The following is a 14,088-nucleotide window of genomic DNA, read 5'->3' on the forward strand; positions in this document are numbered from 1 at the left end:
GCTAGAAGCCGTCCTTTGCTTCTCTCAAAAGAAAGATCAGCAATTTACAATATTAAAAATATTTTAACTTAAAACAATATCGTACGAAAAATACGAGTATATTTAATAATGAAGTATATTTCTTTCATCCATACATTACAAATGTTACCATTATTGATCACTCAGAAATATTTTACAATTTATACATAGCAAATCCTCTGGCCATTTACCACTTCCTCTCTTCTGACATACAAAACATCGGTAAACGTCATAATGTACCATGCATGCTGTTGCGTGAAGAACCGATCATTGGTTTCAACTATGTATTCATCAATGTATTCAATACCATCCATGAACTCAGGGATATCCTAATATCCATGTAATAAGGAGAATTTCTAAAATACTTACTATGAAGAAAAACTGTCTGTTTACTATAAAAACTTAAATTTGTTAAATTTAAGATTAAACACTTAGAAAAAATAAATTACTTGTTTTCAATAAAATATTTGTTTGGAAAGTTTGTGTAGCAATAACATATATTTAAAATTGGGCTCACATTTTTGCATTATTTAACCCATAATGTAATTTACAAAGGTAAAATAGCATAATGAATTGAATACAATTTTAAACATATGCACAATACAATTACACAATATTACTGATAAAACTAAAAGTGTACATTTATTGTAAAGAGATATTTACGAAGTAGAAAATCTTGATTATTTTAGGCAAAACAGTAATGAAGTTATTAAGTGTAATCCTGTATAAGGATAATGTAATGCTCTTTTGAATATGTTGAAGAAGTAAACCAAAATAATGTGTTGAGGAACGACAGAAACCTTTTAGCTAAAAAACCAAGAATTATTTAGTAACAATGACAGAGCAATTTACCTTAAGGTCTCAAAGGATATTGTCTGTAACGTCCAGGGACTGTAAAGTAGGTAAACGTTTTCCGAGTTTGTCACTTCATGGACGTTTTGTTTGTTTGCATTAGAAGGTTACTTTAAGTACAATATCCTTCAAAAGACTAACTTGACCAATCTTGGAGGCAGTCGGCGGACCGTCCTCTCATGGGAAAATAAACTTCTACTTAAACTTGTTAAGGTTTTGTTCCCTGCAACCATATCAAAGACAGTAAACCTTTTTGTTAGTAACAACAAAAATGCCCTTTTGATATACAAATAATTGTATATCATACTTTATATATACTTTATGGTTGTAACTAATATTATACATACATAAAATACAAAGTGATACTTATCTTGTGTATTAAATAACATGAAGGCATACTCGTATGTATCAAATAAGCAATTCAGTTGAATTAGAAAGGACATGCAAATAAAATAACTAAGAAGCTTTTTGGTGCGCATCTCGTAGATGTTTATCTTAGAAACAACGATTGAACAGAAAAAAAAAAACTAAATTTATTGTCTATAATGTTTTTAACAAAATTTATTATAATATCGAACTGTGCTTCTCTTAAGCAAGTAAGATGTAAAATTCTCTAAGGCGTGACCTTATACAACCTTATTCGGGCTTAGAGGAGTCCCCATGACTTTATAGGGACAGCTATTTAAGTTTAAAATATCAATGTCAGCATACCTCTGTTCTCACGCAGTATGGCACATGGCACCTATGAGAGCCCGTATACGTGTAAACGAACGACATTGGACGGGCTCGTTCCATTTGTAAGTGTTCATGACGGTAAAATAGTTGTGGTACCTTTTAGGAGTTGGTTAATACCCCCTACAAAGCAATGTATTATACGAATAACACATTGAGAATAACAAGCTTAAAACTGACAAAGACTTTTCATGGGTAAAAGAGTCATCATCTCTTTTTATCGTTGGAAATTTGTTCCCGAGGATTTATAAACCTCTAGGATGTACATTCAGCTTTATGAACATTTTAAACTCTCCGTTTTTGTGAGTTTGATACCGTATTCCTGGACAATTGCATTCTAGTCATCACATCATAGATTAAACTGAGTATAGAAAAGTAGTTACTTCCAAAATGAAACGAATAACCCTTCTATTTTATAACATACATACCCGGAAAATATTTTGCATATCAATTATCCACGTCTATAATTCACTTTAAAATCTTGTTTACGCCCTGCAGAGTTAAAAACTATCGATTTTGTTGAAAAAGTTGTATCTGGAATCTTAAATTTACTGCAACCAGAATACGCAAGTGTATCCTTATATAATGTTAAACCAATATAGGGAATGGAGCTTGTCGTGGCAATCTATGGAGTCAGGAAGACAAAACACAGAGCTTATACAAAACTGATGTGATCCTTTACTTATACTTTGTTCTCACAGAGCAACTTTCATTCGAAATTTATTCCATTACTCACATTAGCAATTAATAATTTTTATATGCGATAGTATTTATAAGAAAACTTGTATTATTCAGGTATCTCTACAAGCTGTACAAAATAAATCATTGTATTTACCCATCATTTCTAATTTTGATATCCATTCTTTAATTATGTAATTTTCTTCTTTTGGTAATGTAGAAATTCTGGTCTGATATTGATTAAGGTAATAAAATAATCCAATAAACATCCATGCATTAGGTTTTTAATGCATTAAACGTGATATTGAATACAATTCTCTACACTTTTGTTACCCAATTTATTTTGCTCTCTTATCTAATTAAATTATAGTATCAAAGATAATATTGTTGATAGCAGTGTTTGGAATTATTTTATTTATAGCTAACGTTTTTGATCAGGTTCGTGACATGAAGAACGAGAAAACATAGCATTATCATTCATCAAAAGGCACAGCCTACGTGCACCAGACAGTTAGGGTAGGAATGGTTTGCCAACAAATAGAGAACTAATCTTTAAATTGTTGTGTTTTTTTATATTCCTGTATGTGTGTTTGAACTGTATTTTAGCATTATTGACGAATCTTTAATAAGGAAATAAATCTTTTTATATTTCCTAGTCTTGGGTGTAAAACATAAAAAGGATTGTTGATTGTTAATAAAAATGAAACAATATTTTTCCGGAGGTATGCCATCGTTCAGTGATATAAAAAACAGTAATAATGCGTTTCGAGATCTGGAATCTGATCTCTTCCTCAGGTGAATAACTATCCTAACACATAACAACAATCCAGGTTAAAATAAACATATCATACCAGAGCCTTGTAGCATGCGTAACTCAGGAACCACAACAACCATGCGAGTCAACTCTATGGATAACCATTTTAAAACACGCAATTAATAAAAACAAAAAAAAAACTAATTATTATATCTGACCTACTGAACACAGGGCTCAATAGGTCTACAGTTTTCCCGTCTTAAACAGGACAATTAATTCCTTAGAATTTGGTATGAGCAGTTACTGTGCCATACCATTGAGACGCTTGTTGAGACCGGAACTCATTGGAACCTCATCACAAACCTTGAGGTTCTTGAAACTTACCTGAAAAATGTTCACGAATGAGAGTAATAGAGGCCAATGGAACGGTGATGAGGGCTAACGTTGGCGATGAGGTCTGGGTGGTAGATGAATGATGAAAACCCACCATCCCATCCAATCAAAAGATAACGGACTCAATTCAAACACCAACGTTCTAATCAATAAGAAGACGCCCATAAAAAAGAATTATAAAATATCTATGCTCTACCTAATATAAAAATGGAAATATTCTTAGCTAGCCCCTCATCCACTGACAGACCAAAGAGAAAACACGAACTGCGATGCAAGGTGACTGGAATAACGGGCGATAGCCGTGTTTGATACTTGGCTCTTCGTTCAACGGCAAATACAAAGGTAAGTAGGCTAGTATCTGTAAGCCAGGAGCCAGTCTACCAGAGATCGATTGTAGCGACCTACCTACTCCAGACAGCTGCAGCGTCTTGATTTTTGGGGCGAACGACATTGCGGCTTGACCACCGCAAACGTTTTCAAGCCCTCGGAGCAGCGTATCTGGTCAAATGTATAAAAGTTTTCATCTAGTGACATTTATATTGTAACAAAAGGAAATGTTTAAAAATGCATTGAAAAATAATGTTCAGAGGACAGTTTATATATTTTAAAATTGAGATTTGAAACTCGAAAATTGAGAAAAAGTTATACATTTACATTATGATATCTCAGAGATAAGAACAAATTTTGTTAATATTTGGTGTTTATATAAGGAGCGTCAAAGACAATGAAGAATAATAGGCTTTATTTAAAAAATGCATCAATAGACTACTTATTATTTTATGTGAACTCAAGAATACTGTACATTAAAGTGAAATAAACGCATACAATTGATATATTTCGTACTTTATTACAAAACTCATTATTCTCAGTATGTTTTCTAATTATATACTTGTGAAAATAATATTAATCAAAAGCCTTTTACAGGTCATTAAAACTGTTATAAAATCAGCGGGCCGTAAGCAAACGTTAAACAGAGCCATCAGAATCCCATTACCATTCGTCAATTCTTCAGCAAACTCATTAGTGTATCGATCACGATTAATCACTTCATTTTCACCACCAACCCATCACTATCCAGTAATTTATTTTAACTTTCAAATATTTTATAAAATACTAGATGGAAACCATTTGATAAAATAATTTTGTCGATTCCGCATATAGCTGTTTTTTATATCACATATACAATATAGGTAGGGTTTTATACGCATAGTGAGAACGATTATGAGAATTATAACTTTAAAATGTCTTAGATATACACTAATGAAATATAATTTTATAAATTTATTTTGTTTTCTAATGCAATGTATATAATACTGAATTATCATTATTACTAAAAATACTGCCCTTAATATAATGTGTAATATTACTGTGTTATTAATTACCTTATTTTGAACTAAAATTTATGAATTTGTACTAATATAAGCAGATAATGAGTTTAGGTAAGAAAACACTGAAAAATAACATGTTATTTGTTTAATATATTTTCTAAATACATTTCCCCATTTAACATATATATATATATATATATATATATATATATACATAAGATATATATATATATATATATATATCTTATGAAAATTTTTATGTTAGTAACGCTATGCTGTTAAACCTGATCAAAACGTTAGCTATAAATAAAATAATTCCAAACACTGCTATCAACAATATTATCTGTGATACTATAGTTTAATTAGATAAGAGAGCAAAATAAATTGGGTAACAAAAGTGTATTCAATATCACGTTTAAATTAGTACCAATTCATAAATTTTAGTTCAAAATAAGGTAATTAATAACACAATAACAAATGCATTTGTCCGGTAAATGAGTTCTGTATCGTAAAACATTTATTGTAGAACTATAAAGTATATTCCAGGTATCTTCTAAGACTCTAAAATCAGCTGAAAATTAGATTCTAGGTCGTCGCTCATTTAACTCGTGCAAATAAGAAGCTATAATTAATAGATTTATTCAGCCTTTTTCAAAATTCTCTCAGTTATTACTGAATTAAGGTCCCTTTACACTCATAGGTATAATCTTATTAATCATACCTTTGTATTTGTCACAAAAAGTGTTCACCCAAAGAAATATTCTGCATGTTATTGTCCCTTTATATTTATCACATCCTTAAAGCTTGGTTTTTCGTAGACTTAATTAACATACACATGTAGGCTGCTGTATTTGTCACAATAAACAGTTTACCAGAACAATATTTTGTATGTGTTAGATATACACTAATAAAATATAATTTATGTAATTTATAATTTATTTTGTTTCTAATGCAACGTACATAATACTGAATTGTCATTATTACTAAAAAATACTGCCCTTAATACATGTATAATATATGTATCTTATTAAAATTTTAAAGTTACTAGTGCTATGCTGTTCAAATGGGGAAATGTATTTAGAACATATACTTACATGTTTTAGAACATGAGTTACAAGTACGAAGTTCTAATTCTGGAATGTATTGAGGCTTGAACTACCAACTGATACAGGATGACCTGTAGTAAGTTTTTTAAAGATATAACAAAATATAATTTTTAATAGTCAATAATATCCGATATTATAAGGGATTTTTATACGTATTTACATTCATGTCTCTCGAGGTCTCAGATTTACCAGATAGGCCTTATCTGTACTACTGCTGAGCCTATAAGCCGATCACTAAATCTCATACATAGTTCTACTATCCCTTTAGAGCTTACGTTTTATGAAACAGTATTTGCTCTAGTTCAAGTACTCCGTATTACCTGGTTTAGGATATTACTGTAGTTAGGAAATTTCCTATAACATAATTCCAGCGTACCAAATGTTTACCACCGTTATATACGGTATAATTAAATTATAAAGCTTCATTCTTTTTATTTTAGAAATTGTCTTATTTATGTTCAGCACCAACAACATTTTGATATAGAAGTATAACCAATAAACGAACGAAAACCCCTAATTATCTCATATCACAATCCGTCCTCAGTCGTGAATATGAGGAAATGCTGATTTAGTTTTTAGAAATATGTATGTAATCTGTTTCCAACAGAAATATGTAAACAATCTACAACTATTACTTCACCTAATTTTATTTTTTTACTAAATAACTAGTGAAATAGCCTAGTTGAAAACAGAATTTTACGGTATATTTTGTTATGAACACTTTCATAAATGCTTCTGTATGACGTTAATCTGTTTAGTATGTAATAAATTATTTATATTTTTCCTTCCTTCAGAAAATTACTATTAAGAAATTTTATTCTTTGTTTACTAGAATACATGCTAAATTTCTTTAAGATGCATGGATGTTTGCATGTTTGGAAGTCTGGGTATTTGGATGTTTGATACTTAATCACACAAAACACAGTGTAACCCAGGCTTTGTAGAAATTAGGCATGTAAGTTACCTAGGTATAGATCAAACATATTATGCTATTGCTTATTCGTAAATACCACTCGAAACATTTTTAAAAACCATTTGAAGAAATTATACTTACTGTAAGAAAAGACATAATTTGTGACAGGCATTAGAGTTACAGACACGCAATATAATATTATTTTGTATTTGCATGAATAAATGTCAGCTGCGTAATGCATGACAAATGTCAAATGTTATTAATAGTATTATAAAAACACGTAGGTTACATGAATTAGGTGTCCTTAGATTGTGTGATGCGGCATATTTACAGTAGGTGAAGCAACAAAATGGAAGAACGGGGCATTAACACAATTCAAGATAACATTTTCTCTGTAATTACATGTGGCCGCAATGATTTCGTGACTATAGCAAGTTCTCTTACTGCTTCTTCCTGGGCCACAAAGTATGCGCTGAAAATTCCTACCCTAAACGAGGAGACCATAGAGGAGGTTAGATTCAAATAAGGCATTGTTAACTGTTTTGGCTATGTCACTGACTACTTTTATTGTTTAATGGTCTACAAGCTAGTACTTAGTTCCGCAAACAGGATGCCAATGTAAGATGTCCACAACGGTTAGGGGCCTTCACTATACTGTGACGTTCGTGAGGGTAATGTTTTCTGAATACAGAACAGGTGACACACGGTGGCCCGGCTAATTACGGACAGCAGGAGAGACTGCTAGAGACTTCCATCATGCAAGTACTCCGCAGGACTGAAGTGGAGAGCGTGGTCACATCTTTAGGAGAAAAATGGACTTTTACAGGAGAGAACGGTTTAGGCCTAAAATAGGAATCTTTGGTATCATGAGATAATTACCTTCAATATGCGTTGGCAGAGAATGATCGAGTTTTTTTCATCAACCTGTGATCAAGTTTTCGCAACAAATGTACAGAAAGGACAACGTTATTTGCAGTAATATATTACTGCAGGGATTTAGGAGCTTCAGTATACTCATAGAATGAGTTGAAAAAACCACAAATTGGCTTGACAGCTCCATCTAACACACTAGGGCGGTTTAAGACGTCAATAAGATGTAGATCAGTGAGGCTACTAGAGTTATTATATCGTTCACGCTGTGAGTTACACATTATCAAGTAGTTAGAGTCAGTGAAATTTAGAGATTTTACTCAATTTTAAGAGAGTCGCCTGATAAGACAGACTTAGTTATCAAATAATGAAACTTACTTACAAGGAGTAAACTAGAGTTCCGGCGGATAGTGGAGTCAAACAAATTCATGAATAAGATTGTAGAGGAGACCTGTCAAAGTGGTTCAGGTCTAATTTGGGCAGTTTGATATTATGAATGAATGTAACAGGCAGCTCATGCTGACCTTGGGAGTGTACCGAGGGAGACTGAGCAATAGGTTCTATAAGCACTTCAAACACACTATACATTTGTACAAGTAAGTCATTAGTTTGATCCACGTCCTGATAGCGCATAGTTTCAGGTTCACTACGCCTTTTAGAGATCTAAGCACTGTAAGTCTTAAGAGTGGAAAGTTGAACTTGAACGAGGAATGGAGCAAGGCTTTAATCATTGACACACTAATTCTAATAAGTCGTCCCTAAATAGAGTCAGTCGAATGACGGTAAGACTTTAGCTTCAGTTCACAAAAGTATGCTGAGCAATATTTGATATGGTTAAAAGACATAATATTTATTTTGAAACACACTGGTTGGATTCACGATTTGAATTGTTCCATAAACGTTTCACTTGATTATCCCGTTAACTAAATCCGAACAGACTGGCAACTGTAATTTTCAACACTGTTTATTGAGTTAAACTCTCCAATTTCCACGGAAGCTTTGTTGCTGTTTTTCTTCTTATTACTTTATACCTAATCCTAAACCTACTCTTCTTTGCGAGAATTCCTTAACCCAAATAATTATTTACTTTACATGTATATATTTAATTTTAATTAAAATAGATAGTTGTATTTCTATTATGTGTTTGATACTGTTTCATAAAAATGGAAATTTAAAGTAAGAGATTATTAATAAATTTCTACTATCAGATTAATCCGTACAAAACGCCGATTCAACAACAAACTCTATTTTTAAGTATTGCTATTTTATGAGAAATACTAAACGCTAGAAAACATCTTTTTAACTTAAACTCTTAGAAAAGTTAAACAATTAGTGTCATACATTATAAAATTATTATTTTATAGAAGCTCAAATCAGTGAGATATATTACATTGGTGTTAGATTATTTTAAAAGCACTTAATTTCACTTTAAAATAAAGTAAACTCAATCTACACAATAAACAGATCATTAGCAGCGTTAAACATAAATTTTATAATGAACGAGAAAGTGTCTAACTTTCAAGTGTACAACAGCGCACCGTAAGTAATCAGTATTTACTGTCTGTTCTTGACAGTGGGTTGTGCATTTTATCATATATACCACAACGGTACAAAGTGTCTAACTTTCAAGTGTACAACAGCGCACCGTAAGTAATCAGTATTTACTGTCTGTTTCTTGACGGTGGGTTGTGCATTTTATCATATATATCACAACGATACAAAGTGTCTAACTTTCAAGTGTACAACAGCGCACCGTAAGTAATCAGTATTTACTGTCTGTTCTTGACAGTGGGTTGTGCATTTTATCATATATACCACAACGGTACAAGGTGTCTAACTTTCAAGTGTACAACAGCACACCGTAAGTAATCAGTATTTACTGTCTGTTCTTGACAGTGGGTTGTGCATTTTATCATATATACCACAACGGTACAAAGTGTCTAACTTTCAAGTGTACAACAGCGCACCGTAAGTACTCAGTATTTACTGTCTGTTCTTGACGGTGGGTTGTGCATTTTATCATATATATATCATAACGGTACAAAGTGTCTAACTTTCAAGTGTACAACAGCGCACCGTAAGTAATCAGTATTTACTGTCTGTTCTTGACAGTGGGTTGTGCATTTTATCACATATACCACAACGGTACAAAGTGTCTAACTTTCAAGTGTACAACAGCGCACCGTAAGTAATCAGTATTTACTGTCTGTTCCTGACAGTGGGGTTGTGCATTTTATCATATATACCACAACGGTACAAAGTGTCTAACTTTCAAGTGTGCAACAGCGCACCGTAAGTAATCAGTATTTACTGTCTGTTCTTGACGGTGGGTTGTGCATTTTATCATATATATTATATATATATCATAACGGTACAAAGTGTCTAACTTTCAAGTGTACAACAGCGCACCGTAAGTAATCAGTATTTACTGTCTGTTCTTGACAGTGGGTTGTGCATTTTATCATATATACCACAACGGTACAAAGTGTCTAACTTTCAAGTGTACAACAGCGCACCGTAAGTAATCAGTATTTACTGTCTGTTCTTGACAGTGGGTTGTGCATTTTATCATATATACCACAACGGTTTCAAAGTGTATAACTTTCAAGTGTACAACAGCGCACCGTAAGTAATCAGTATTTACTGTCTGTTCTTGACAGTGGGTTGTGCATTTTATCATATATACCACAACGGTACAAAGTGTCCTAACTTTCAAGTGTACAACAGCGCACCGTAAGTAATCAGTATTTACTGTCTGTTTATGACAGTGGGTTGTGCATTTTATCATATATACCACAACGGTACACGACTTTAACTGTACCATCGAGGAAATGTATGGACTATCAAATTGCTTGTAATTTGAAATTTACGTAGTCTTATTACTAATTCTGAAAATTGATTGAGGTGAGATATGACTAATCCAACTCTACTCTGAAAGTACATAGTTTTAATGTTGTACCGTGACATTATAATTTATAAGAAGGTAAGTATTAACGATTGGCTGAGTGTTTTTCATAAAATCTAATTATTACCTAATTAACAGTCTCAAATAGTGTGAGCCAAACCTGGATGACAACAACTGAATTTCCACGTTTCGAGAGCTTGTCTTTGTCTGTCAACAAGACTCGTGACATGTAATCATCATACATTTCATTCTTCTTAATGTAGAAGTAAAAATTTCGTGCAAATTTTAACACCTGTAGATGAATATTTTTAGATATATCTTGCAACAGGGTACATTAATATTTTTCTCATTAAGTTGAGTTTTCGTAAAATCAATGTTGTGTGTAGTAGGATATTTAGGCTACGTGTGTCACATGTTAAAATCTCAATTGAGTGTTCAGAGTTTGTTACAACTTATTTATTTTATTATTTTATCATTGCTGTCATAGATACCCATAATACCAATGTAAACATATTCACTAACGCTTATAAATAATAAATTAATCTGAGCAGTGTTTGGTGTTTGTTACTCTATATACTTTAATGACTATTTATTTCGTATTTTTCATTTATGTAATTATAAGGGAAAAAATGAATTAAAACTTTATAAATTTTAAAGTTTATAGACAAACCTTTATTCACTGTCGTCAAAAACTATTGGCTATCCACAAACTCAGTAACGAGATCACGTAATTTACACCTAGAGCCTAAAAGGGCATCGATCGACAAAAATATTGCACAAGGAAATTTTTCTTTTACGGAGATCAGTGATTTAATGTTAGTTTGCATTGAAGTTTAATTCATTTAAAGATTAGTTGACGGAATAATATTGAGGCTGACTCCTTGATATAAACTCAGTAATAATTGTATAATAAGAGTGGTTAAAATTTAACAAAACATACTTAATATATAATAACATTATACATATTAGTACAAATCGTTTAAGAGTTATTTTTATACAACTGTGAGTAATCTGCTGTACAAGTTAATGTGCTCTTGTTGATCCAAAGGTACAACACAGAAAACTCTGATGTATAACCGCCAGAGAAATCCAGTCACTGTCGCTGACACATGACGCTTTGAATAAATAATGACTCTTCCATTACGATGTATGGCCGGAGTGTGTGTCTGCCTTCTTCATGTGGTTTATTACACTTTGTTTTATCAGAACAGGAGTGGACGATTATTTCAGGATAACAATACATATGGACTTATTCACATTTCAGGCTATTTCAATTGAAATGGATGCATTAAAAAATTTATGCTAGAAATTTTATTTTTTCTGACAATGAAAGAAAATTTACATGTTCTCACATATTTTTTTTGCTAATGTAAATATCCTTTTATATGATGAATAGGTTTACAATCCACAACTATATTTTGTGTTTAAGAAGGTATTAAGTCTTGGTAAGAAATGGAATTATAGGCACCCAAGAGGGGACCCCTATCTAGACCAGATAGTCTAGTAATGAAGTTTGGCGCTCAAAAAATAATTAAAAAGAAAACCATTAAAATAAACAACTTTATTACGGTATTTACTTAAAAGAGTCTATTTTCTAATTCCGTCATATATGGATTTTGACGTTTTATAAAACTTTATTTTTTCGAAATACATTATATTATAGTTTTGTCTCTTCTAAGGTTTAGAAAGAACATTCACCAATACAAGTCGTATTGGCTATATGTATCTATCTTGAAAATTAATTTTCAGTTTTCCACTTATTTGAGATATTTAAATTCCTTGTAACTCGTCAGGAAAAATGTAAAATGTATTCCGTCCATGACGTTTAAGCAGATATAATAAAATAATCATTGTTACAAATATTTCATTATAAATAAATTGTTGTACCAAACAAGAACATTTGTTTTATTCAAATGAGGAATTTGCTTTTTAGGTAATGAGATTATCCCTAAAGATCATATAATTTGCATGCATTTCCGTGGACGTAGGTATAAAAAATTTGGGAAATACATCAGCGAAAATAATACCTTGACATTTTTTTCCTCAAATCGTTGGACTGTAAAGTCATAACACAATATCGGATGAATCACGCATAATAAGCTTCGAAAAGAATTGTTTAAACGTAAATTTACTAAAGCATTATATATAGAACTAGCACCGTTACGTTAACCTTCTGTTTTATATTTTGACACTTTGGCTACCAATATAAGAATAGAATGAAGTAGGTAACCTAAACAAACTGTGATATTGCAAAAAACACATCCATTTAATTTCTTACCCAGAACAAAAGAGTAATGCCGAGTGAGTATGCACTTGATTTAAGGACTGTTTGAAAAAAAAAATTATATTATATTCTCTTGCAATTCTAAATTTTAAAACGCATTTTCAATGTGCGCACGATTCCTTCTCAACCCCTCGTCAAAAGAACCATGAGATTCGGACAGTAGGTCCCAGGGTGAGACCCTGAACTCAGTGTTCGCGTCTTAAGAAGTAGATGAGAAATGGCCTCGACAGTTTTATGTCCGCCAGCCCTTAACCCCCGCCCCTTCTGACCAGGTGTGTACAACATGTGTCTGTAGTGGCCTTGGTTCTGTGCAGTGTTATCGTTTTGTTTTATTCTCTCCAGGTCTCCAGGCTGGACTTATATATATGATTGGTTTTATTATGTAAACACTATTTTTTCAAGTGTAGACTTATGAGAGTTCCTCACCACACATTTTAATCCTAAATGTTTTGGTGTATGTTTAATATTATGTTTCAAGGTTTTTTGACACTTTAATAAAATAGATAACAATAATAAAACGAAAGGTAAATTTGGATCTAATTATTTTAAGGACTTCAATATAGTTGGAATATCTTTGCTAAACAAAGTCCTAGTATGTACTGATTTGTAAAATGAGGAGTTCTTAAAGAACTATTGCCACACTATCGTGATTTTATATTACCTTTTATAGAATTGTTAAACTATTGTTGTAAATTTTGTATCCTTCTCAATAACCAGAACTCTGTACCGAACTTAAGGGGTTTTCTGTATTTTTGAAATTTATCACTATGGAATTGATAGATTTTAATTGAATGTACTACTCATTCTGACACCACACTTTAGATATGGATTTTGATAGGTATACGTCATATCACGAATCACAAAAAAAACCTTCAAGATGTTGCATGCAAAGTTTCAAATCTTTTGCTCATTTCATTAGGCTACATGCATAAAAATTTCACATGTTAAAATTTCATAGTTAGTCGTGTAAAAATCTTCACGAACCTAAGCCAAAGCTCATGCAGTGAGTAACATGCACAGTTATTGAACTTGATGATCCCCAGACGGAAATGGAGTTTTCTAGTATATAGGTCAATCCGTTCGTGAGCCAACGTGTGGATAGACAGATACAAATTTAATTTAATCAGTCTCTCGAGTGACGGGCTAAGCTTTAACCCAAAATAAAAAATGATTAAAAACCACTTAAATAGATTGGTATTTTAATGCAAACAATCAAACACTCGTTACATAATGAGAGATTGGATCTGGATGTGAC

Source organism: Homalodisca vitripennis, unplaced genomic scaffold, assembly GCF_021130785.1.
Source record: "Homalodisca vitripennis isolate AUS2020 unplaced genomic scaffold, UT_GWSS_2.1 ScUCBcl_2498;HRSCAF=7330, whole genome shotgun sequence".
In the NCBI taxonomy this organism is placed as follows: Eukaryota; Metazoa; Arthropoda; class Insecta; order Hemiptera; family Cicadellidae; genus Homalodisca; species Homalodisca vitripennis.